Below are 25,004 nucleotides of genomic sequence, written 5' to 3'. Positions count from 1 at the left end.
TCATATAGTACGTTAGAACATTTATCACAAATAATACTGATATCTTAATATATGCGATATAATATTGATATCGTTTATTTTTTTTAAATAAAAAATTGTGATTGGAAACAGCTGATTTGATGTTAAAATTTAATACTGAATCTTTAAAATTGTAAAAGTTTTACAGTTATAATTATAAAGCAATAGCAATGTTCTCCCTCCTTTTCAGCGTTAAATAATGTTATTGTTGTAGATATTAAATGAAAGTATCATCAAACTTTTCAGTTTATGAAACTACTGTATATAGTTTTACATACATATATCACAATACTTTTTCATTATGATATTTTTTTCATATCACCCCACCCATATTTGGCAGGTATTTATTTCTGATGTCTCAGTCTGATAGTTTAATATTGTTTACTCCCTCTTTCATACACACACACACACACACACATATACATATACACATATATATATATATATGTGTATATATCCCAGTGGTTTATTGTTGTTTATAGTGCTTTAAGATTTGTTATTAGTTCCTTTGCGATGTGACTCTCACTACCACTGAAAAGACACAGACCCCCAGCAGACACTCCGTGGGTTGGAGACTGCTCTTGGGGTCACGCTGGGGTCACGTTACACCGTTCACATTTCCCATGAGTCGAGTGAAAGAACTTTACATTCTCTCATGACCCTTTATTGTGTCTTTAGAGTCACGTGCTTTATTCCAATTTATGACCGTGACACAAGAAAACACATTTAGCCTTTAAAGATATCATTAAGACTCATCTGAAGTAACATCAGTTGGAGTGAAAAGTGTGTGTGTGTGTGTGTGTGTGTGTGTAATAGGCTATAATTAGAGCAATTAAATTAACTGAGTAAATGTCTCACTGGTCTTAACAACATCCGTCGTGATTTATCTTGTTTGCCTGGAAAAGCCTTCAGCCTCAAAAGCGATAAAAAGTAATTGAAATTGTACACTTGGGAATTCTCTTTGTCAGATTAACCAGCGCCAGAGCGTTTAACTCCGCATGTTGTTACTTGTTTAGTTGTGTTTTTTTTGCTCCTAACTTGAAACACGCATAGCAAAAGCTATTTGAAACACTATATCGGGTGTGTGTTTTCTTAAGCGCTGTAGACGACAAGCAAGACAGAACCTCCACCGAAAGCTGATTGTTTTTCATTTTTTTTGCTGAATCTGTCGTTTAACGAGGTTATTGCTTACTCCCTGCTGCTGTGGATCGCCTCGTAAAAAAAAAAAAATGAAAGAAAGAAATAATAATCTGAAAAAGGCGTGCACTCGCTGTGAGGTGGTCTTGCCAGAGCTGGTTTTAAATGGCCCTGTAATTGGGCCCTCCCCAACTTCGTGCCTCGGGCTGTTACTAACCGCTCTCCTGAGACAAGAAACCCAGATACACTTGTCAGTGCTCATGAATCTCTGAGCGATGGACTTTTACAGAATGTGCGTATACAAATCGGACAACTTTTCATGCTTGCTATTCTGACGAGAAACGACTGCCTCTTCGTATAAGCTCTCCTATACGTTTTATTAAGATGCAAATTTCGACAAGGTACTCCGCTTCAGCTTCTTTTCGCCAGTGAAAAAATCCCACGGTCCTTGTGTTTTGTCACTGGGATGCTCTTGGCCCACATTGTGATTCTCTCTCTGGAGTGATTTGTGGCTCTGAGAGACGATGAGGGAACAGTGTGGTTGTGATAATGCTCATGCTAGTTTAGATCTGGAGGTCTGGAGGTCTGGACAGGATCCAGATCAGTAGCAGGAGATAGCTAGCTGTGGGAGGTTTTCCTTTAGAGCAGGGACGGGCGATATATGCTATCGTTACTGTGATAAACTGTGACACAGTACGGATTTCTGAGAGTGTTGCTGGGATTTTCAGTACTTGGGTAGTAGTATCGTACTGGCAACTCGAATGCAATAAGTATAAATAGATTATACGTAATTATAAATATAAATATTAGGTCAAGTTGAAGGTCAAAACGTTATGGCTCAGTTTCTTAAAATAGCAGAATTGAACTTATGTTCACAGAGAGAACATTATAATTCTAGAAGAATCTTGATTTTTTTTGGCAGGATCAGAAAGAAGAACAAAATAAAAAAAGAATAAAAAATAAAAACATAAAAAATAGAATAAGTATAAAATAATGTAAAGGTTAAAAATACAATAATTGAAATAAAGTAATTTAAATCTAACATGCTAACAAGTAGTAGATGTGTTTTAACTTTTTTTTTTTTTTTTTAATCATTGGTAGATGGAAAGGAGTGTTTATTCACGTGTTTGAGATCTTTGGTGCGTATAAAATGCTTCTTGACCACTGTCTTTTAGCTGATCTTAAAACGCAATTCAGAACATAGTTTATCAGGCATTCAGAGATGTATGAAAATGTTAAACCATTAAGAGATTTAAACAAAAATAATTGGTCAAAATTTTTTTAGTCAATTATACAGTAAACAGACAGCCAGTGGGGTGACTGATGCGAAAACATTTTAATATTGTTGTAAGTAAGTTGTAGTACGTTCATCTTGATCAGTTAGATGGAATTTAAAGCTGGGATCAGACAGGTCAGACATCTGCTAATGCTGAGCCTGGAGATTACTGGAGAGATTTTGCTAGTGTTGGCACTGCGAGCTAATAATTACAGGCTGAGGGGCATTGATGCAGAAAGTACACATTTAACACATGATCGCATGTGTTAGGAATCTGCAACTTGTGTAACCTTGTGGACAGTTTAGTGGTCGTATAAATGGAAGCTCTCATACATGCCCTTCGTGAGGTCTGATTTGAATTAGCATGATTGGAACCAGTTTGGATTGGTATGACTGGTAATGTTAATGAAAATTTTTTTGTTCATGGTTAATATAAACAATAATCATACTACAACCTCTTTCGTTTTCATTTTTTTTTTTTTTTTTTTTTTTTTACTAATTATGAAATTTGTGAAAGGAAATCCCAGAGTTGGGACTTTCTTTGACTTCCTTTGTCTGGTGGACATAGACTTTCTACATTCCCAGACATACTACAAACTCTTTTGTTTTCAATTTTTTACTAATTATAAAATTTGTCAAAGGAAGTCCCAGAGTTGGGACTTCCTTTGACTTCCTTTGTCTGGTGGACCTGGAGTTTCTACATTCCCAGACAACAGAGCAGGTTCTGTATGGTTTTGTTGTGAATGGACCGAGATTCAAATCATGAATTCCTGTGCTTTTTGCAGAAACACCTGTTGTGCTGGTTGGAGACTGGTTAAGCCTGTCTCAGAATCTGTGCAATTTGTTCACCGCCGCTGAATAAATGAAACTGCACATACGTACATGGGCACGAACTTTTTATTTCTGTCCACTGTAGCCGAAGAATGTCTACTCAGCTTGAATTAATTACTCAGTCATATGATGCTAGGGTGATTCCTTCTCTCCCTCTCTCTCTCTCTCTCTCTCTCTCTCTCTCATCCTTTTTCCACATTCCTAAGTTTACGATGTGGGAAGTATAAGCTCCAGTGAGGGAAAGTGAGGTCAGCGTAACCCAAAGAAGTGGAGCATCATGGGTCATGAGGTAATATGCAGTGGTCGGTAGCTTTTGAGCCATGATGAAATAAGATAGAAAGATGATAAGAGGTAGCTTTGAGGCCATGTGGGAAGATGGCGGGGTAGAAATAGATGCCTTTCAAGCTTTCTGGTATAATGGAGTGCTTAGAATGAGGTAGCTTTTGGGTCTCTTCTCTACATAATATAGATGAAATGGAAGCTTTTGGACTTTTTTGAGCTTTATAGCCCCAGGTAAGATAAAGGCACCAGAAGTTTGTAGGGTATAATGATAGTGTTCAAATGGGTAGCTTTTGGGTTCTTGAGTAAGATGGAGGAGAATGAAATATGGCTTTCAGGTTTGGGGTTAAATATATGGGCAAGATAGGGAACTTTCAGACTCTGGGGTAAGATGGAGGGGTAGAAAGAGTTAGCTGTTTCAGCCCTGGGGTAAGATGGGAGCATTGAAAAGATAGCTTTTGAGTCCTGGGGTAAGAAGGAAGGATGGTGAAGTATGATGACAGTGGTGGAAGGGCTACTTTTTTTAAGTTAAAACATAAGGGGAGGACAGGTATCTTTTGGCCTCTGGGGTAACACAAAGGATTGCAAGAAGATATCACTGGCTTACGACGGAACAGTTGGAAGAGATAGGTTTTAAGCTCTCGGGTATGATGGGGTGCTAGAAGGAGGAAGATCTCTAGCCTGGGGTAAGGAGGGACACAAAGAGTGTACTTTTTAGGGCTTCGGGTGAAATAGAAGGGTAGGAGGAGGCACCATTTGGGCTCTGCGATAAGATGGAGGGATAAAAAAAGGTAAGACTTGATGTATGGGATGAGATGGTGGTGTAGAAAGAGATATCTTTTGTTCTCTGGGGTAAGATGATGGGGTAGGAGAAGGTACCTTTCGGGCTCTGGCTTTAGATGGAAGAGCCAGAGAAGGTTGTTTTCGAGCCCTGGACTAAGATGCAAGGTTTGTGGTTCTGGGGTAAAATGGAAGGGTAGAAGGAGGTACCTTTGGGGTTGTGAGATAAAATAGAAGGGTAGCAACATGTACCTTTTAGGTTCTGGGTTAACCTGAAGGGTAGCAAGAGGGAAATTTTTGGTTTCTTTGGTAAGACCGAATCATAGAAATAGGTACCTTTGGGATTCTGGCATAAATGGTATGGGTGGCAAGAGGTATCTTTGGTGTTTTGGGGTAAAACAGAAGGGAGGGAAGCGTTATCTTTTGGGTTTTGGGGTAAAATGAAAGACCAGAAAGAGGTACCCGTTGGGGTTGTGGGATAAGTGATATATTTTGGTTTCTGGGTTAAATTGGAAGGGTAGGAGGGAGGAACCCTTGGAGTCTGTTCTCCAAATGTTAAACAAATGTTAGGAACTTTTGGCTCTAGGGTAAAATGGGCACAGCACGATCCACAACATTTGAATTGGTAGTTGTGCATTTTTGTTTGTAAAAGTGTGTTTTGAACCAGAATGAACTGCTGGTCTTGCAACAAAGTCTCTACAAGGTCAGCTTTCATCTTCACTTTCATCTTTATTGCACGACTCAGTAAATGTGAGCTCAGCATAAAACTTATGGTCTAAGCATCCTTGGGAACTATAAGGTATACGTTTCCTTTTTCCCATCATCAAATGAGGGAATTATATGATCAGATCTATTCTGAAGCTCTATATCAGGGTTCATGGATTGTGTCCTTTAATTTGATCCAGTCAAACTAAAAGGATTAAATACAATTTTACATTTTAGAAACGACTTCCTCAGCAGCTTTTATTTTAGGCTTGACTTGTGCTTGTCCTTTTGTAAAACTAAATGAATCTCCATCCATTTAGTTTTACATAAGGACAGATTTGTGTTTTTATGTATTTCAAGACTGACAAGTGGCAACACATTTGTATTTGCCTGAAACAGGAAGGCCACTAAAGGAAGCAAGTGGCTTGTCTTTAGCTTCTGGTTTTAATCTGAAAATCCGTTAATCCATCACCCCACCTCTTCGAAGGTTTAACTGTTTGTATGCTTCTGTTTTTATACTTTGCACATGTCCAAGCTTGTGATGCAGTAACTGCTGACTGTGAGAAATGAAGCAGGTTGCTATGACTCACTCTTGAGTTTGGATGGCCCACTGACCCAGGCCATGAGCTTTTGGTTAAATTCTGGACATGGGTTAAGATGGAGGGACATCATCTGTGGGGTATGTCAGTATTGTAGAAAGAGGTATCATTTGAGCCCTGGAGTAAGATTAAGGTGTAGAACGAATTAGCTTCCAAGTTTGAGGGGTGGGGTTAAAGGGTTAAATAGAGAGGTATGAAGAGGTACATTTTCAGGCTTTTGGGCAAGCTAGAGGAGTAAAAAGAAGGTAGCATTTGAGCCCTTGGGTAAGATGGAAGGTAGAATTTGAGTCCTCGGATAGGATGGAGGGGTAAAAAGTTCTGGGGTAAGATAGAGGGACATGAAGAGGTACTTTTTTAGGCCTTGGGGTAAGAGGCAGGAAGCAAGAGGTATCTTTTGGGCTCTGCCATAAGTTGGTGAGGTAACCAATTTTTCAGATTCTGGGGTAAGCTATAAGGAAACTGAGCCATTTTTGTTTTACAGTTTTGTTTTACTCAAGTCACAATGGCCTCAATGTAACCTCTGTAATATGAATATTACTTTATAAAAGTGATTTTTCTCATGCATATTAGAGACATTCAATCAAGCCCATAAAGTTTAATGCTGAGTAAATTAATTTTAAAACCCACAAGAACGTATTAAACACCTACACCCCCACCCCAGTCTACTCCAGGTTGAGGGGAAGTGGGGTTGTTGAAGCCATGTGTTGTCTTTGGGGGGGCTGAGAGCGGCTGAGTGCCGCTGGTTTAGACCGAGGCCATCTGTCCTCCCGCATTGTTCAAAGCACAAAGGAGGAAGGGGTATTCAAAGACCACCGCTGAGAATGGAGCCATAACGTCATCCTATTTAGGCCTGAACGCATTCGTCATTGGGCCTGTTTCTGAGTTTCTGAGTTTTCCCTGTCTCTCTCACACTCTCTCTCTTTCTCTCTCTCTCTCTCACGCTCTGTCTATTGCTCTCTCTTTCTCCATCTCTTTATCTTGCCATCAATCTCATCACTGCATTTATTTTCAAAGTTGTTGACGTGTCAGAGTGCTGTTATCACAAACTATTTGGAAACGAGAGGGTTCTGTTTTCTGCCCAACTGATAAGAAGGACGTCTCACAAAACCTTTTAGGCTCCTTACATTCCCTTACTCTTTCCATTAGCCCGCTCACGTCCCTGCCAAGTCTCAGTAGGCTTTAGTGAGTGCTACTCCTCTATTCTGGGTGCTCAGTATTCCATTTTGCTTATTTGTAAAGCCGAGGTTTATCCCGGTGGGTTATATAACCACGCACATTTCCTCCAGGCATGCTCAGCTTTCTGTAACGAGATAAAAAACAATCTTCGGGCAGTTTGTGATGCTCGGCTGAGGTCTGCTCCGGGCGACGTTTGTATGAGGCACATGATGAAAAACCATGTGAGGGGAAAATCTAACTCAATCATTCTGGTTTGCTGTAAAAGCCAGAACATGCATTAATGAAATGTTTCAGCCTAGTGGATTGGGCCTTGGTTCAGCATTAGGCCCGTTTTAGTTCTTTATTTCTAGCAAACTGAAGTTTTAAAATCATCTAGAATGTTATTCAGCAACAGAATTCTTATGTACAGAACATCACTTTTTTTTTTTTTTTTTTTTTAATGCCAACTCTTTCATTTTGCTCTGGTCTTCACAACTCTTTCACTGTACCTGTTACTATGGTAAATGGAGGGGTGTCCATTCTTTCCTTATGCACAAGGAACCTTGATTTAAATAATAAAAATGAGCCACCTTTGTCCATCAGCATTGAAATGGCTATCAAATATCCTTTATTTTTGCAAATGTTTCGGGGTGCACTTACTTTTTCACAACATTGTACCCATAAAATCAAGTGCAATCAGAGTTGGCGTTTCAGAGCTTTTTGTATGTGTCTCTTGGCATATAAACCAATATTGACCAAGATAGCGGTATGTATTTGAGGAAAAACTAACAAAATAATGTTTTTGTCAACGCTCGCGCTTTAAATCTTGCCAACTTGCCAATTCTTGGGAAGCACACGTGGGAACTTGTGCTAAATTTGCATTAAATTTAATGCTCTGTAGATTATTTATGTCCTTGTAATAAATAAAAACATTGTTTATCAGTTGACAATGGGAAGTAGCTAGCTATCTGCAAACACGGGACAGATGTACGCGTATGTAAATTTATTGCATCATTGCATCAGATGCATGAAATTCCTCTTCTGGATTAAACTTATGCTTTCATCCCAAACGTGTATGTGTCTCGTCATGGTCTACCATGCAGTATGTCATCGATATTTAGCCATCTAATTACACCTCCAAGCTACTGTCAGGTTTGTTAAGATTTGATGGGGGATTAACGTATCCTGAATGCTGTTTTTGACTGGTGTGGATGTAAGTTGAGCCCCTCGACACGTCCCAACCAAATGCTTCAATTCAAAAGGAAATATGTCAACATTCACATTCAAAGCTCAGCCCTTAAGCCACTTCAGGAGCACTTTAGCAATTTAGCATGTTGTGACTGGATAGATTTAGGGACATACTGTTCATTCACACATGATGAATTTTATTCAGTCTGCAACTAGATAATATATTGTAATATTAAGACTACTACTAATAATAATTAGAATTCGCATATTATTTTTATTATGAAAATATCAACACTACTCCATTAGGCAGCATTGTATGCATTTTTCTTGCTTATACCACAGCACTGATAAATACTGGATTCTGATTGGTCAGAAGGTGTTGATTAATTTTCTATAACAGCACCTCTGACAGTAGTGCAGCTGCAAATCACAGGTTTATATTAATGCGCTCGTTCTGACACGTTTCTGTTTCTATAGTAACAGCTCACTTGTGTAATCGTTGAGATAGTTTGAAGTTTGATAGTTGAGACATTTTGTGTAAGGAGATGTTTATTTAATATTTACGGAAGGAGTCTCCAGTTTTAGCGCTTTGTAAGTCAGAGGTAAAGCTGAAAGTTTCTTCTGACATCTTCAGAACAGAGGAGTTTACGCTTTGCGGTTTCTTGGTGACGTGACAAGCTGTGTTTTTTTTGGTTTGTTTGTTTTATTAACTTCAGGAGAGAGGGAAAAAAAAGAGAGGCTGGTGAGAAAGTAGGAAGTTCTTTTAGTTAATAAAAAAAAATTGTTTGTTTTGACAAATTGCTGTGGTGTAAGAGAAAAAACTCTGATGTTATTTGAAAATAATGAACTTTGAGGTGGTAACAGTAACTGCGCTTCATCACACCACCCCGTTTTTTATTCCTTACATAAGATACTTACTGAAGAACTGCAATAAAATTATAAGGTTAGGCTGTTATTGTGATCTGGAAATATGATATTTCAACATACCTACTTGCAAAAGAAAAAACTTGGCAAGAAGAAAAAAAGTAGTTCTTTTAGGGAGTTGTGTGTCCCTGGACTGACAGGTACGCCCTGTGCTGAGGCATTTCAGGAATTTGCTCAAACGGTAATTGGACATCCACGTTATCAGCGCAGCCTTCGCTGAAAATCCCTTTTAACAGCCTCCTATTTTCCTGACTGAACTCTGTCCAAGATCTCTCCATAACCTCAGAGTGCACAGATGAAGGAGTGTGAATGCACACCCTGCATACATCATGACATACACAAGTCATGTGTGTACTTGTACATTGCCAACCTGCAGCGCTTTGTTGTGTCTCGATGTTTTCACAACCTTTACATGGAAATGAAATCCATTACAAGACAGATAAAAAAACAAAAAAACAAAAAACCTCAGCTTGGCACCGGAGATGTGCAGACTGGTTCGAGTATTTGACAGTAAGTGAGTGAGTAATGGAGTACTCAAATTACCAGTGTGCAGGGTGGGGATTTGTTTGTTGATCTTGTTGCAACAACACTATTTAGCCAGCGTAAGTTTTTCCCCTCACTTCTTCACCTTAGGGCTGCGCGATCCTTGATGAAAAATGAAACACGATTTTAAGGCTTTGAATTGATCACAATTCTCACTCACGAATATGTAAGGAATAAAAAACTCCATGTCATACTGTTATAGGAAAATAATCAGTGACAGTGTGGTGTGATGATGAAGAGTTACCTCCTCACCCTGAAGTTGATTAACTTCCAATAACTCTCAGTGTCTCAGCGTGTTTTATTCCTCTTACACCACCTCAATTTGCCAATAATTGCAATTTCTTTATTTATTAAAAAATAACAAATTGTACTTTTATCCATTTATAGTTACATTTAATGTTGCAGAACGTCCACAGAGGACCTGTGTTGTAGCAGCTTTAACAGTCGTTCCCTCACCTCGCCTTTCTTTTTTTCTTTCTCTGGACATTGATGAGACAAAAATTGCAGCTTGTCACGTTACCAAGAAAGTGCAAAGGAAAACTCCTCTGTTGTGACGATGTGAGAAAACCTAGTTACGCTGACACTGGAGACTCCTTCTGTAAATGCTAATTAAACATCTCCTTACAGAAAACTCGATGCGCTCACCATACAAGTCACTTTGTCAGTTGTTACTATAGAAACGATCACATATAAGAACGAGTGCATTATTGTCAGAACTGCTGAGCATCTTCTGACCAATCAGATTAAAGAATTGTCACAATGTACATTGTGAATATAAAGTTTACTGTTGATTTTAAAATGAAGAAGCGAAATGAAACTGTTTTTTCCCCTAAACTGTCTAAAATTTCATGATTTTAGTATTGAACGAAATAACCATGAATATCATTTTCGTGATTATTAGGGGGCCAAGCACCAAAGATACGTAGTTACTAATAGTGATTATACAACATAATAATGATTAAAAAGCAGATGTGAAGGACGAGGACAAACAGAGCTCTGATTGGTCTGACGTGACCTAAAGTGCACGTTTCACACTCCTTTAGCGTGAAAGACATGTTTCTCAAACATGAAGAGTCAACAGTGCAGCATATTTGGGGTCTGGTGTTTTGGCGCAGAGCCAAATCTGAAGGAGCTGATTCGGAAATAAACAGGAGAATAAAAAGCGAGGCAGAGCGTGGGGCCGGGAAACACACGAGCGAGACACACGGCATACCGAGGTATTGATAAGAACGTATCCTAGCAACAAGCCCCAGTGTTTGACTAAAGGGTTTGTCTGCGCTTTAGTTCTTACAATTCGAGCTTCTTCACACACACACACACACACACACACACACACACACAGAGAATTCTACACAAGAAACTAGGAAACAACTAGGAAACTCATAAGGATCTCATTTTTTAAGTTAAGCCTGAAGAAATGATTTTAACATGAAAACAATCTGTTCACATTCTTTGAGGTCTGAAGAGGCTTGAGTTTTACAGAATGACAAAAATGTTATGATGTTTATACTTGTGAAAATCCCAAACCACAAAGCACTGATAAGATGCAGTCTCCGCGTCCTGGCTCGTTTAAAATGATTACTTTTTAACGTTGTACGAGATCCCTCTAAAATGTTTCTATAACATTTATAATAATTCGATTTCGATAACAGATTGTGAGATAACGTGTACTCCAAGTCAGATTATACGATGAAGATCCTCTAACGATAGACCTATGATCAAAAAACATTACTAAGTTCTGCTTATGCCATCAATTGCAAAGCGCAGCGGAAGATAATGAGGAAGATAATGAGGAAGATAATGAGGAAGATAATGAGGAAGATAATGAGGAAGATAATGAGGAAGATAATGAGAAGATTTTTTTCTGTCCGTATTTTGTTTACATTTCAACATCGCCGTTACCGCATTTGTAGCTATCCTGTGAGTTTGGCGTTGTGCTACGCCGTCTTCCTGTTGGTGGATTGTAGACAAATTTTCTCAGTCGTGTTTGGTCTCAGTGGCGCTAAATCGGCCGATGGCAACATAAGCATGTCACGTTTTCAGTTCTAAGACCACCATTGTCAAACGCAACTGCAAAAACCTGGCAGAAAATATACAGTGTAAATCCGGCTTACCTAGAACACTCAAGAAATATATTAGTGTAATTTTTCACACTGTCGACTTGTAGCGCCAGACACCAAACAAGTCTTGACATTGCGGAAATGTGTGTTTTGGCCATTGCTAAGAGTGCCGATGCAAGGCCAAGTTCACATCACAAGCCTTATTGCTTAACTTTTTTTGCTCAGATCTGATGGTTCACATTAATGTTTGTAAAGTCTGTTTACAGACTTTTACACGTTTACAGCTTTACCTCATGACTGTCTGCAAATTTGCCTTTCAACAAACTTGATACCTCAGTGCCACTTTGTGGCTCCGCCCCTTTCCAGGACTTATTGAACACTGAGTGCAAAAAATAAGTGTCCAACTTTCAACTTTTTTGTCCAATATAATTCATCATCGAGATAGTAATAATGTGCAAATTAATCTTACTGAACACTAAAAGTACACACAGTGTTCCGTTCGAGACGCAGCTGTTGCACAAGAAGAATAAGTAAATAAAGTTTCCCAGACACATGTCTCTGGTTGTGAATGGTTTTGAGAACAACAGAACTCTCCACACACTGCCATTGAACACAAGTTAGTTTTGGTCGCTTGCCCGTGTTGTGTGTGTTGCTTTTTTGCACAGCTGGAGCAGGAAGGAGTTTTCCCAGACACTTCACGTTTGATCTGATCTTTGGTCATTCTGGGAAGTTTTCAGGCAGTGTGTTAGTGCGACACAAAGCAAGCGTTGTTGAATTCTCTAATCTGATTGGTCTGAAGGTGGCGAGGATTCATTTTCTTACTTTTCTATAACATCAGCTCCGACAGTAATTACAGCTGTAATTCAAAACGGAATAAAAAGCGTATAATCTTTTGTACAGTTAAGGAGATGTTTATGGAAGGAGTCTCCACTGTCAGCACTTTTTAACGGTCAGAGGTAAAGCTGGAACTTTCTAGAGGTAAAGTTTTCTGACATCTTCAGAACAGAGAGGTTTACGCTTATGCTTAGGACGTTCAACAACATTAAATGTAGCTACAATCGGATTAAAAGTACCACTTGATGCTTTTTAATTGCTGTGCTGTCAGAGGAAAAAAAACGCAGTTATAGGAAAATGATCAACTTCATGGTGGTAACAGTGACTCCGCTTCATCTCACCACCCTGTCGTTGATTATTTTCCTATAACCGCATGGCACAGTGTTTTATTCCTTACATATGCTGAGATCTGAGAGTTCCTCATGCTCGTTCTTTGACATCATTAATTTTAAAAAGGAAAAAAATTTTAAAAAGACAGAACAGGCTATAGTACATTTTTCATTTTGGCATTGTACTGATCTAATTCCAGCTAACGTGTTACACAAGACTGGCTAAATGTAGCTGCATACTTTTTTAAAAACGTAAACCGAAAGTCCTGCCGCTCCACTCCCTCAGCACTCGGCACGTCGCATGATTCACCTTCCCTCATTTCCTGTACTCGCTAAAGGTGCGTGGTTTTCCTCCACTCGAGCTCTTCACGTGTTTAGATAGCAGAGCTGATAAGCTGGTGATAGCATATCTGGTTTGCTTTCTCTAAATCTGACCGCTGTAAGGTGACAATGTGCAAACTGGGTGTGTCAGTAATCTGTTATAGGTCATATCGCAAAATGGGTCATATATTTCTAAATATACTTTTAGAATATTGTATGGAAACTTAAAGAAGCAGTTTGTAATTTTTATGTAGCCCACGTGCTACGTGCGATGCAAGTTAGAATTGAAAATGAAAACGCTGAAAAAAAATCTTTCCTCTTTGTTAAAATGACATGTGCTTTGAGAGTTGCCTTATAAGGAAAAGAGCCAGGGCGGAGCTAATTCCCAGGCCAGAAAAATATAAACGGAAATCTCTAAAGCTAGCCTGATCTACTGAATCAAGTGAAAACTTTTCTCATCTATCTTCGAAATCTTTGAAATGATTGTTAGAGGTTTAGAAATGCCTGTTGAAAAAATGACAAATGGCACCTTTAACATCAGCACAGACCCAGTGCAAAATTTTCAATCATATGTGTGTTGAATAAACAGAAACGTATACATTTCAAATATGCGCCCCTTGAAAAATCCACATCTCCATCCATGCAAGATGATTACAGGTTTCAGAGGAGTAAAAAAGAAAACATGGAGGATAAAATGGCGTCAGCGTTTAAACTTACCTCAGGACCTCACGGCACAGAGAGGCTCATTAGCCTGACGTCGCATCTCAGAGAGTCGTGTTACAGTCTAGTAGAAAGGACGCTTCTCAAGAGTGGACGTATCGACTTACTCGCTAATTGTGTTGCCTTCTGTTCTCCACTGGGTTCTTTTAGTATGAATGTGGCACTTTGGGTTGTGAAGTGGAGAACCACAACGACATTTTATCGACAGAAAGCAGTCTATGAGTCTGCTGAATACGAATCTCGATTCTGATTGGTCGGAAGGTGTTAATTAATTTTCTATAACAGCTGCTCTGACAGTAGTGCAGCTGCAAATCACAAGTTTATATTAAAGCACTTGTTTAGAATAATATGTCATCGTTTCTATAGTAACAGCTCATTCACAGTAAGGCAGTTTACACGTAGTCATAGTTACAGAATGTGTATTCGTTGATACGGTGAAGTTTTCTATGAGGAAATGTTTATTTAACATTCATATAAGGAGTCTCCAGTGTCAGTGCTTTGTAACTCAAAACGCTTTGCAGTTTTTCTGTGTTTTTTTTTGTCTTATTAACTTATAAAAAAGAGAAGCGGTAAGGGAACATCTGTTTATAGCTGCTCAAACGTAAGTGATAGCTTGTTTCATGGACGTTCTGCAACGTTAAATGCAACTATAAATGGAGAAAAAGTATGACGTGGCGTTCTTTAATAAGTAATATATTGTAATAATTGGAAATCTGTAGTCATATAAGAGAAATAAAAACTTCAGGGCATAATGTTATGGGAAAATAAGTAACATCGGGGTGCTAATATTAACGCCACTTCATCACACCGCTTCATTGTTGATTATTTTCCTTTAGAACCATTTCTCTACATATGATAATGTAATACTGTGTATAATAGTTTTCGAGGCTTGCCTTTTCTTCAAAGCTAAGATTCATAGAAAATTCGTTTTGTTCTTTATTCATATTTTCCACAATCCCCGCACAGCACGGCGTTTATCCACAGCCCCGTAATAAAGTAAGATCTAGTGCAGCTCCGACAGAACGATTCAATTCGCCTTGTTATTACAAAACACACTCTGCTTCCAGTTAAGCAGATTAAATCAGAGCGAACGGATAAATAACGGAGAACTGAGGATAGCCACCTCTCTGAGTGTTGCTCCGTGTTAAATCTCATCATCGTGTGTTTATGAGGTCAGTGGAAACGAAGGCTTGCTCATCTGAACAATAGGAAGTACGAGTTTGGGGTCGATTTTTGCCCTCGGGAGGGCCGAGCCTGGAGTTTCTGGCTGCTGTTTTTACAGAACGGGTCAGTGTGTGTGTGTGTGTGTGTGTGTGTGTGTGTGTGTGTGTGTGTGTGTGTGCGCACATGTGTGTGTTAGAGCGAACAATTTTCTGAATATTAAAAAGTCTTAATTAAATATTTTTTGTCAGTGGGTTTTGTTTTTTAATGGATTTTGCATTTTTTTGTTTCATTTTAGCAAAGTCGAATATCACAAAACCTTTTTCTATATCATGGAAATGTCTGCTGTTAGTGGTGGTGTCAAGCATGACTCTCTCTCTCTCTCTCTCTCTCTCTCTCTCTCTCTCTCTCTGCCTCCTAGTGCTAAAAGAGATGAGTAGTGACAGCAGCTTGCACAAGGACACAGCACACACCCCTGTCCTCCTTAGTCATATTCTTTTCCTCTCTCTCTCTTTCTCTCCCTCTCTCTTTCTTTCTCTCTCTCTCTCTCTCTCTCGCTCCCTGAGGCTATTTTATCTGCGAATGCAGGAAAAGGATTTGTTGACATTCGGATGCTCCCACAGGCCGTGTAACACGAGCGGTCGCTCCATCATGGTCTCACGTGCATCTCTCGGTATTCCCTCCCAACCTTGCCCAACATGCTGCGATGGGTTCTGTTTGACTTTTAAATGCCACGGCATGAGAAAAAAGAGCGCGAGTGCTGAGACGCGAGAGTTATGAGTGTTATTAACATGTGATCATTCATCACTCAGTGTCAGCCTTTTTATTTATTCAGCGACATTTCTTTATGAAATAAAGCCCTCAGGAGGCAGAAGTAGAGAGACGGAATTACAGTCTTGTATAGGCATCATTGCAGCAATGCATAATCATAATCCTACATACTGCTCAGAAAGGTGTGTACCTGACATACCATACACTTTTTAATACAACAGTGGATGATGTACTTGGGAAAGTTCGCAGAAACAGATTCTGCTTTAACAACAATAAATACTTGAATTGTCAAACAAAGCAGAATATACAGTACACACACTAACAGGAACATGATCCCAGTACCTGGATGTCTGCTGTCGTCTCAAGTCAGTCACCGCTTGGGAAATCCCATCATTCATCAGCATCCGTGTGAACGATGGATCATTTTCTCAACCCAAAATCTCCACCCTAGTATGTTTCCCTCAAAGAGACAACTGAAGAATCCTTAAGGGTTTTAACAATGTACTTCTCTTATGTGTGGGCGTGACCCGATCAACTTTTTTTTTTTGTTTGTTTTTATGAAATCGTAGTAGCTAAAATATGTACATATTGGGGTGATGAATTCTGGATTCTGATTGGTCAGAATCTGATTGGTGTTGATACATTTTCTCTGACAGCTGCAAATTATTATTATTATTATTATTATTAATATAGCTGCAAATCACAGGTTTATATTATTTAAGGTTTATATTATTTAATATATTTAAGTACTCATTCTGTATATAATAATACATTATCGTTTCTGTTGTAACAACTTACACACCGACGTATGGTTAGTATTTTTGGAAGGAGTCTCCAGGAGTCTAGCACTTTGTAACAGTCTGAGGTAAAGCTGCCATTTTTTTAAAAAACTTTTCTGACACAGGAGAGTTTTTGCAGGTTTTGTGGTCTTATTAACTTCAGAAGAAAGAAAAAAAGAGAGGCTGGTGAGGGAACTACTATTTATAGCTGCTGTAACACAAGCGTTAACAGGAACTAACTCGTTTCATGGACATTGCACAGCATTAAACATAACTATAAACAGGTAAATTATGACGTGATTAAAACAATTCGGGGAATGTCGTTATCGGAAAACAATTTTCCGAGAGGTGACAAAAACGTTCCTGATCATTTTCCTGTAACAAAACGCCCACAAGTTTGTTATTCCTTACTTAAAATGCATTTTAAGAGTCCTTCTTTTGTATTTTAATATTTTCCCCAAATACATGGAAAGGAAACAAACTTGTGAGTGTAGAGAATTGTACAATTCTGTAGAGTCTGAGGAATTTTTAACTGGAGCCAGTCATTTGGATTTACTGTGACTAAGTGACATGAATTACTAAAATTACTAGCCAGAATTTTCGTATCATGGACTTGCGTAGATAATGAGCGGTTGCCTGTCGCTCTGACACGTGGAGTTTTTTTGGATCCCCAGCTAACCGATGGACTTTTCCGCCGAGCTCGTCATAGAGTGTCAGCGCCGTCAGTGCACAGAGAGAGAGAGGGAGAGAGAGAGAGAGAGAGAGAGAGAGGCAGATATCTCGTAACACAGTTAATGATTGAAATTAGCTCGAGCTGCTCTTTCTCCCGCTGAGCTTGTGCAATCTGAACTCCCGCAGCTCTCCCCGTCTTTTCACAGGAAGTAGCTGGAACGAGACCTCAGAGTGTCATTGGAAGAAGGCTGATGAGCGAGCTGGCACTCTAAAACGCCAGGCATGTACGGGAGACGGTTCCTGAGTTATTATATTGCTAGCAGATTTGACTTTGCCAGGCACAAGAGCACACTTTTGGGACAAACTGAAGTCACGTTAATATTTAATATGCATAGTGTTATTTCTGTACGTGCATCCGAACATGGGAGTCAAGGCCAACCTGGAATGAACAGCTCTTATCAAGTCATAAAAATAGTTTGTGTCTTGCTCACTGACTTGTGAAAGCAGATTTCAAAAGAAAATGCCTTAAATGTGCTGGTGCTTTGCTTCAGAGCCGACTGTTCAGGTGGTTCAGCGAGGTTTAGGAAAGAAGACAGTTTCAGATCTTAACAGAGCTGAAGAATGTGAGTCAGAGTACATCTGGCATCAGATCATGTCCGATAGCATCACCTCGGTGTGGCATATCCTCCAATCAGATTAAAACAGGCCTGGTTTTCAGACAAATTAACCTTACAGCTGCAAATCAGATCCTGTGGACTGAAATGAAATCACTTTCTTTGCTCTTTTATCTGACGTTGCTTCGTGAGAACATCAGCAGTTTTAAGATCTTACGTAAAGTTGTCAAGAAGGTAGCTGTGAAAACCTGAGTTTATTTCGTTTATATCTGTAGAATTCTCAATTCTGATTGGTCAGAATGTGATAATTTAATTTCAGTAACAGCAGCTCTGATGGTAGTCCCGGCTTACGCAGGGACTTGGACAGCAGACGTTTCACCTAAACGGATTAAAAAAAAAAAAATGTTGTTGATACAGAGACGTTTTGATAAAGAGCAATTGTTGATATAGGGACTTTTTCTGTGAGGGAATTTATGTTTGTGTAACATTTATGGAAAGAGTCTCCAGTGTGGCGTTTTGTAACAGTCAGAGGATACGTTTTCCGAAAAGGAGAGCAGGCTAGATTGTTTTTGGTCTCATTAACTTCACAAGAGAGGCTGGTGAGGAAACGACCATGCTTATACCTGCGATAACGTAAGCGATAACAGGAACTTGTTTCATGGACTTTCAACACCATTAAACGTTATCCCAATTAAATGTAACTACATTGCTTAGGAAAAGTTGGGGCTGGAGTTCTTTACTTTTATTGTAGATTTTGTTATAGACGTCCAACGAAACGGCACTCACTCCCTAACTATTACAGAAATATAGATGCAAGCAGCGATTCAGGGGGACAAGCACTTCTGTCACATTGTGTAACTATAAATGGATAACACGTAAGACGTGCTATTCTTTAATAAAACTTCAGGACGTGCCGTCACAGTAACTCCTTTTTTTGCACCAGGCCACACCTGGTTGTTGATTATTTTCATATAACAGCATTCCCCCAAATGTTTTATTCCTTAAATATTTATGCTTCGCTATCATTTTTGGTATTGCACCATTCAGCAGCTGGCGCAACATGATCTACACGGAAAGTACACTAAAATGGAGCAATATTACACCAGCTGTAACCATAGCAACCATCGAATAATGGCTGGTTGATATATGTGAAGCAGGAACTACAGAATAATATTCGTTTTCTCAGTAAGTAAATCATACAAAGCCTTTTTGTTTTGTTTTTTTAATGTCGGGAATTAGACTCTCATTGGTTATCATCACGTCTTTCAAGCATGATGTCAAGATTGTGTCAAGATCAGCCCTCACGCTACAGGACGTTATGTCGTAAATACTGAACGGATTTAATTGTTCAATTGGACTGTGAGTAGATTGGAAGGGTTGAGATTGGATCCAGAGGGAAGATAATTTTCCCGGACGGGTTTTTTTGCGAATGTCGAGTCAAACTCAGCCTGATTGTTCTCCCGTGAGGCCCAGGGATCAGTCTCCACTCCTTCTCTTCAGATCTGATGGATTCAGTATGTACTGCAATCAGCGAGCTGCAGGAGAGCTTCAGTTGTGTGCGCCGCTGACTGAACCCAGGCCAAGTGAAAGTCGCAGAGCTTCAGGTTTCATGAGGAAATGCTTAACATCGGAGAGAGAGGACGGCACGGCCGAGCAACAATACACCACTGTTTGTTCAGCTCTGCTTCCACATCTTGGATTAATTTAAGTCAGTCCTGGGCCTCCATCATTCCTGTGCGCTGTCGAAGGCCGGGACGTGCACGTTTGTTTTTATAGTATATACGTTCACGTATGATCTCAGCAGCAGGTTGGATAGCGAAGCTAACGAGAGTTTTATTGAATCCAGGACTGGGGTTTGATGGAAAGCTGCTGCCCGATGTGGAAAGGTTTCTTTTCATCCTGCGTTCATTCATTCCTGAATTCTGAATCTACTGTATAACTGTGTATGCAATCACACTACTGTACTCCTTCAGAAGTGACGTAACCGCTGTTTACCGAGTAACGTTTTCACGCAATAATCCTTTCTGGCTGTGTAATCGTGCAATAATCTTTCTCAGTGTTAGGCTGCTTACAGCACTTTTTTGCCCCACGAGGTCTGTGGACAGAACGGTTCTGCTTCACATCCCCGTGCATCACAGTTTGTTCAAATTCAAACATTTACTGTGACATTTCTACAAAAATTCTGCATGGGCTTCAAGGATCGTCACCGAGCTTCTTTTCATGGAAATGGCCTCATTTACTTGAGAGTTTTCAACCCTGATATCATGGAAAACACATTTTCAATTAACATTATTTTGTCTTAAGGCCTTAATGTAAGTAAATTTAATGTAGTAACATTAACGTTTTCAGTTTTCTTAGACATCAAATAGATATCAAAATGTTTGTTTTTTTGACAAGCATAATCTCAGCATAACAGAACAGCTCTAAAAATATGTTGCTATTTAATAAAGATATTTATGTTACATTTATGGAAGGAGTCTCCAGTGTCAGTGCTTCGTAACTGTCAGAGGTAAAGTTGTAACTTTTTAAAGCTGTTTTGTGACATCAGATCAGGACAGAGGGGTTTCAGGAGTTTCAAGCTTTGTTTTTCTTAACGAGAGAAAAAAGAGAGGCTGGTGAGGGAACGACTGTTTACAATATTGGAGCTAAATTGTTTCACACACGTTCCACTATAAATATAAATGGATAACAAGTTACTGCAGTTTAAGAGGAATAAAACACGTTACTCCATTTCACATCAGGATGCATCACAGTTGATTATTTTCCTATAACAACATGCCCCCCAAGTCATTTCAGTTTCCTTTGGTATCAAATTGGTATCAAAATATTGTCAGTTTTTTCTGACAAGTACACATGATACAGTAAAGACTTTAAACTAGCAAAATGAGCAATAGCATCTTTAAGAAAAAAAAAGAAAATAGCTCATAGTCATTTCCTGTGATCGTCCATATCTTACTCCATGAAACGGTGAAGCTGGGGATGCTCTCACTTTCCTCTTTTTCTAAAAATATAAGATCTGCTAAATATTTCTTCTAAATAGGCCATGTTTTTTCAAACTTCTTTCAAAATGCTAATCATCTAGGCGGTATTATGCTCTAGTGTGCTGAGTTTAACGCTCGTTCGTGCTGAGCAGGAAGAACAAAAGCACTCTGCCGTAAGTAGGTCACAGCTCCGATACGAGACGTGATGGAGAGAGACGTTGTCCGAGGCTGTCCCACACCCCGCTGTCTCTCTAATTAAGTCAAAGCCACTCGCTGACGAGAGCAGCAACACAAATACAGCGACGCTATGCCTGTGTTTGTTTTTTTCCTTCTCTCTTCTCCAAGGCTGTCCTCCACCCTGCTGTCTCTCCACTTAACTCGAGCCTTTTTGAAGCTATACTACAGTGGTGTTCGTCTCTCTCAGCCTCTTTTTCTCTTGCTAGTTTAGCTTAATTTGGAACTCCAAAACAGTTTGTATGACTGGTGTGTTTCTGTTACAGAAAAATAACTCCAAGCAGCGATTAAGGGGGCCAAGCACTTGTTGTCAATGGAGGATGACCAGAAGCAATTAGGTCCATCAGCACTTGTTCCTAAGGAGATTATGATACATCAAACTGTGGCTGAGATATTGCCTCATGAGTTATAGTCTTCCAACAAAATTGCTCTTGCTCCATATAATTCCTGTGCCAGTTTGGTTTGATCAGGATTCAGTGGTATCTGGTAGTTTTGTAATCTGGTCTTTTGTTCCTCCTGTATGGCTTTATATCACGATGTACAGGGTTGTAAAGGTTTAACATGTGACCTGTGACTGATCCTGAAGCTTTTCTAAGATTCAATGGTGTCTGATCACCAGTGGTGATCTTCAATGGTGTCCAAGATGTATGTTTTTTGTTAACAATTTCACAAATGGAAATGTTGCTCTGTTTTCAATCTGGTTAACAGTTTCATACATTACCCACAATGCTGTGCTGATAGTGGTGCAGATGGATTTAGCTCTCGCTTCATCTCTGACTAAAGAAAGAGATGCGGCTGTGCTTTAGTCCTTTAGTCTCTCACCACCTCATGTGTACACCCTGTTCAAACAGGTCAGCTTCTGAAGCGTCAACTTTCATGCTAAAACCGCCGTCGGTGGCATCGCACTCATCATCTTGTAGATCTCTAACTAGCTGAGCCGAGTCTCATTAAAATAACATCACTGGAAATTGTTGAGTGGGAAAAGAAGCTCTTGCGCTTTTGTTTTTCGGAGCTAACAGCAAAACCTGGCCGTTATCTCTTATGTTTGAGAATTTTTTTTCTTCTGTTAAACTGCGCTAGCAATAAAAATGCCCCCATGTGACATCAGAGAGATACACAATATACAACACCAACCAACAAATTAGCACCATGAGCACTAAACACGTCACGCATATTTTAGTATAATGGTGATTCAGTAGACCTAATGGACTTTTATAATGAGAAAGAAAGATAGAACGAATGACAGACCAAGCAACCTTAATTCCATTAAGATACACCATTACACACCAAATATCTGTAGCTGACAGTGATTCATGTGCAGTCTTGTCTGAATTACGGTAATTACACACAAGCCTATCTTAGCGTCTTTCCCTGATAAAAGGCTACAGAAAATCCAGGATTGTAATTTGAATTGTAGTGAAAGCAGTCCGGTTTCGGCTCACACCACCCGAGTCACTCCCGTCCCTCATTGTTTTGTGGATGTGTGCGTGATACTCTGGGCTTAAGTGCCTAATCCTGGCTGTTTCCCATCGCCAACAATGGAAACTGCGACACAATGCAGGCAAACGCTCCATTGTGATAACGAGGCTGTGGTTATCCGAGTCCCACGGAGCATCTAAATTAAAGCAAAACAGATAGATAAGCCTTCATGATTTTTTTTTTTTTTTTTTTTTTACTGCAGTGCAGCCCTGCGGAGATGAAAGAGCATGGCGGTGATGAACACATGAGGAGAGGGCGTTTCTCTCCGCATGCTCTCTGTTTCTGTTTCTCTGCAGACGAGCAGCAGGAGGTCGCGACTCACGGCCTGGCTGCTCGGCCTGCTGGGATGTCGGCTCCTCTAATCCGCTCCGGGTCAGCTGATCAGATGTACTCGAGTTAGATTAGAGAGTCACGAGGAAGGCAAGAGGATTTACGTCTGTCTTCGCTCGAACAGTTTTGGTGTAAATAGGGACTGTGAAATGGAGCTAAGCCCCGCCTCTGAGTTTCAGAAATAAATATTTTTGCCATCCATGTTAGATGCTGTTAAGAAATGTCTAATTTACTTTAATAGCAGATCTGACTGTAGTTACGGCTGTGAATCAAATCAAAAACAGAGAAAAAAATCAGTTTATACGGTTGATATGGTCCTTAGGTTTTCTGTAAGGAGACGTTTATTTAACTTTAACTGAAGGAGTCTTGTGGGTCAAAGGAGTTTGTGCTTTTGTGTTTTCTCCGTGACAAGCTGTGTTGTTATTTTTTTGTCTTATTAATTTAAAGAGAGAGAGAGAGAAAAAAGAAAGACTGGTGAAGGAACGACTGTTTATAGCTCCTATAATGTAAGTAAGCACAGGAACTTGTTTTTAAGAGTGTTCCACAACATTAAATATAATTATAAACGGATCAAAAGAGTGCATTTCTTTTATTAATAAATTAAAAATTGTTCATTTTTTTGTGGTCTAAAAGGAATTAAATCCAGTTCTAGAAATATATAAAACATTGCTCAACCCTACTGGTTCATTCTCGAGCTGTTACTGAGATTAGATTCTAGCCGTCACCAGGAGAAGCTATTTAGCAGCTATTTGTCACACACACCGCTCTCTCTGTGAGAGTGTTATGGTGTTAATGGCTCTTTTAAAACCGTCTCCTGTGATTCTCGCATTCATGAGGACGTTATAAACGTGCACGAGATGTTACTGACACCTGCTGGTAGCTGAGCGGCGAGATAATCGATTGCGACGAGACCGTGCAATATGGGACAGCGAGGTTTTACGTGTGGAGAGCAAAGCGCTGTCAGATATGTTTTACTGGTCATAAAAAAGTCAGAGGGCCGAGTCCTGTTTGAAAAAGGAGAACAGTCGTGACCTTGATGGGTCTGAGAGAGAGCGAGAGTGCGTTCAGGGACAGGTGCGACTCTGACGGATTTACAGCAGAGAGAGAGGGTTAAAAGGGACGACTCCCGAGTAGAGCTAATTAGGCGTGGAGATGGACGGGAAGGGCGTAGGGGGATGCAAAGTGTGTGTGTGTGTGTGTGTGTGTGTGTGTGTGTGTAAAAGAATGCAGCAGCAGCAGGAGTTTGACCCTGAGGATGACTCATGCTGTCACTATGAGCTCCTCAATCCAACACACACAATTTAACACAAGGCCCATGCGTGTTTGTGCTTTTAAAAATTATTCGAAATATTCAGTATTCGAAAACATCTGAATATTAATAAGCTGTTGCTCAGTATCTTTTTTTTAAATAAAAGTAGTAATATATATATTTTTTTAATGTTTCAGATTTGTTATTTAATCATTTATTTACCCACAAAGAAAATCACTGATAATAAAAATAAAAATCACTTCTTTCAACACACAGGGTGAATCCATGGAGAGGGGGGAGGCAAACTTTTGCACTCAGCTGTACAGATTGATTTTTTGAGGGACATTTGCTTGATCACATTGAAAGAAAATTGGCGATTAAAATAAAAGATAAAATAAAGTTTATCTATATATAGTATAGTATTTAAACTAAAAGCAGAGTGTATGTTTTAAACAAAAAATTCTCTCATTCTGGTTGTTTATTTCATTAGTATTCAGTTACATTAGTAAGTTACATTTCCAAAACTTGTTATTTTTGCTACATATTGGCAGTGATTTATAGATTTTTCATCCTTTAAGTACATCACAGTTGCTTTATCACAGCGTATCAAACTTTCTCCGTGTCCTGCTCTGTATTTTAAACCTCGCTTGTTCAAATTCATGCTGATTAACACACTTCAGTCTTCCTCAAGGTCTTCCTCAGTGTAGATGTGAAGGTATGTAGTAACGGGAGCGAGCGTGAAGCAGAGTGCGTGATACGGGTCACACTCTTCTCCGGCCTCTGCGTTCTTCATCACACTCAGATAGCGAGGTCAGGACACGTATGCCGAGAATGCAGTGCAACACACACACACACACACACACACACGCGCGGCTCGACGGAGCCACACCCCTCTCCTGGATCTCCTGCTTCTTTAATCATCCTGAAGCTTTATATATGAGGTTTCACACTTTACAAACTAAATTAGTCTTTTATTTGTTCATTCAATTATTTAATTATTCATTTAAGGCAAGATGCTACAGACAGAAACAATTT

At 39.5% G+C, this 25,004-nt stretch overlaps 1 protein-coding gene across 1 annotated transcript in view; it reads left to right on the top strand.

Annotated features, from left to right (window-relative positions):
- Positions 1-25,004, top strand: part of ccdc85ca (coiled-coil domain containing 85C, a) — a 51,533-nt gene that overhangs the window by 7,510 nt on the left and 19,019 nt on the right. The window lies entirely within an intron of this gene.

The sequence above is a fragment of the Pangasianodon hypophthalmus genome, chromosome 10 (genome assembly GCF_027358585.1).
Source record: "Pangasianodon hypophthalmus isolate fPanHyp1 chromosome 10, fPanHyp1.pri, whole genome shotgun sequence".
NCBI classification, from domain to species: Eukaryota; Metazoa; Chordata; class Actinopteri; order Siluriformes; family Pangasiidae; genus Pangasianodon; species Pangasianodon hypophthalmus.
This window is presented reverse-complemented; position numbering and strand designations above follow the sequence as displayed.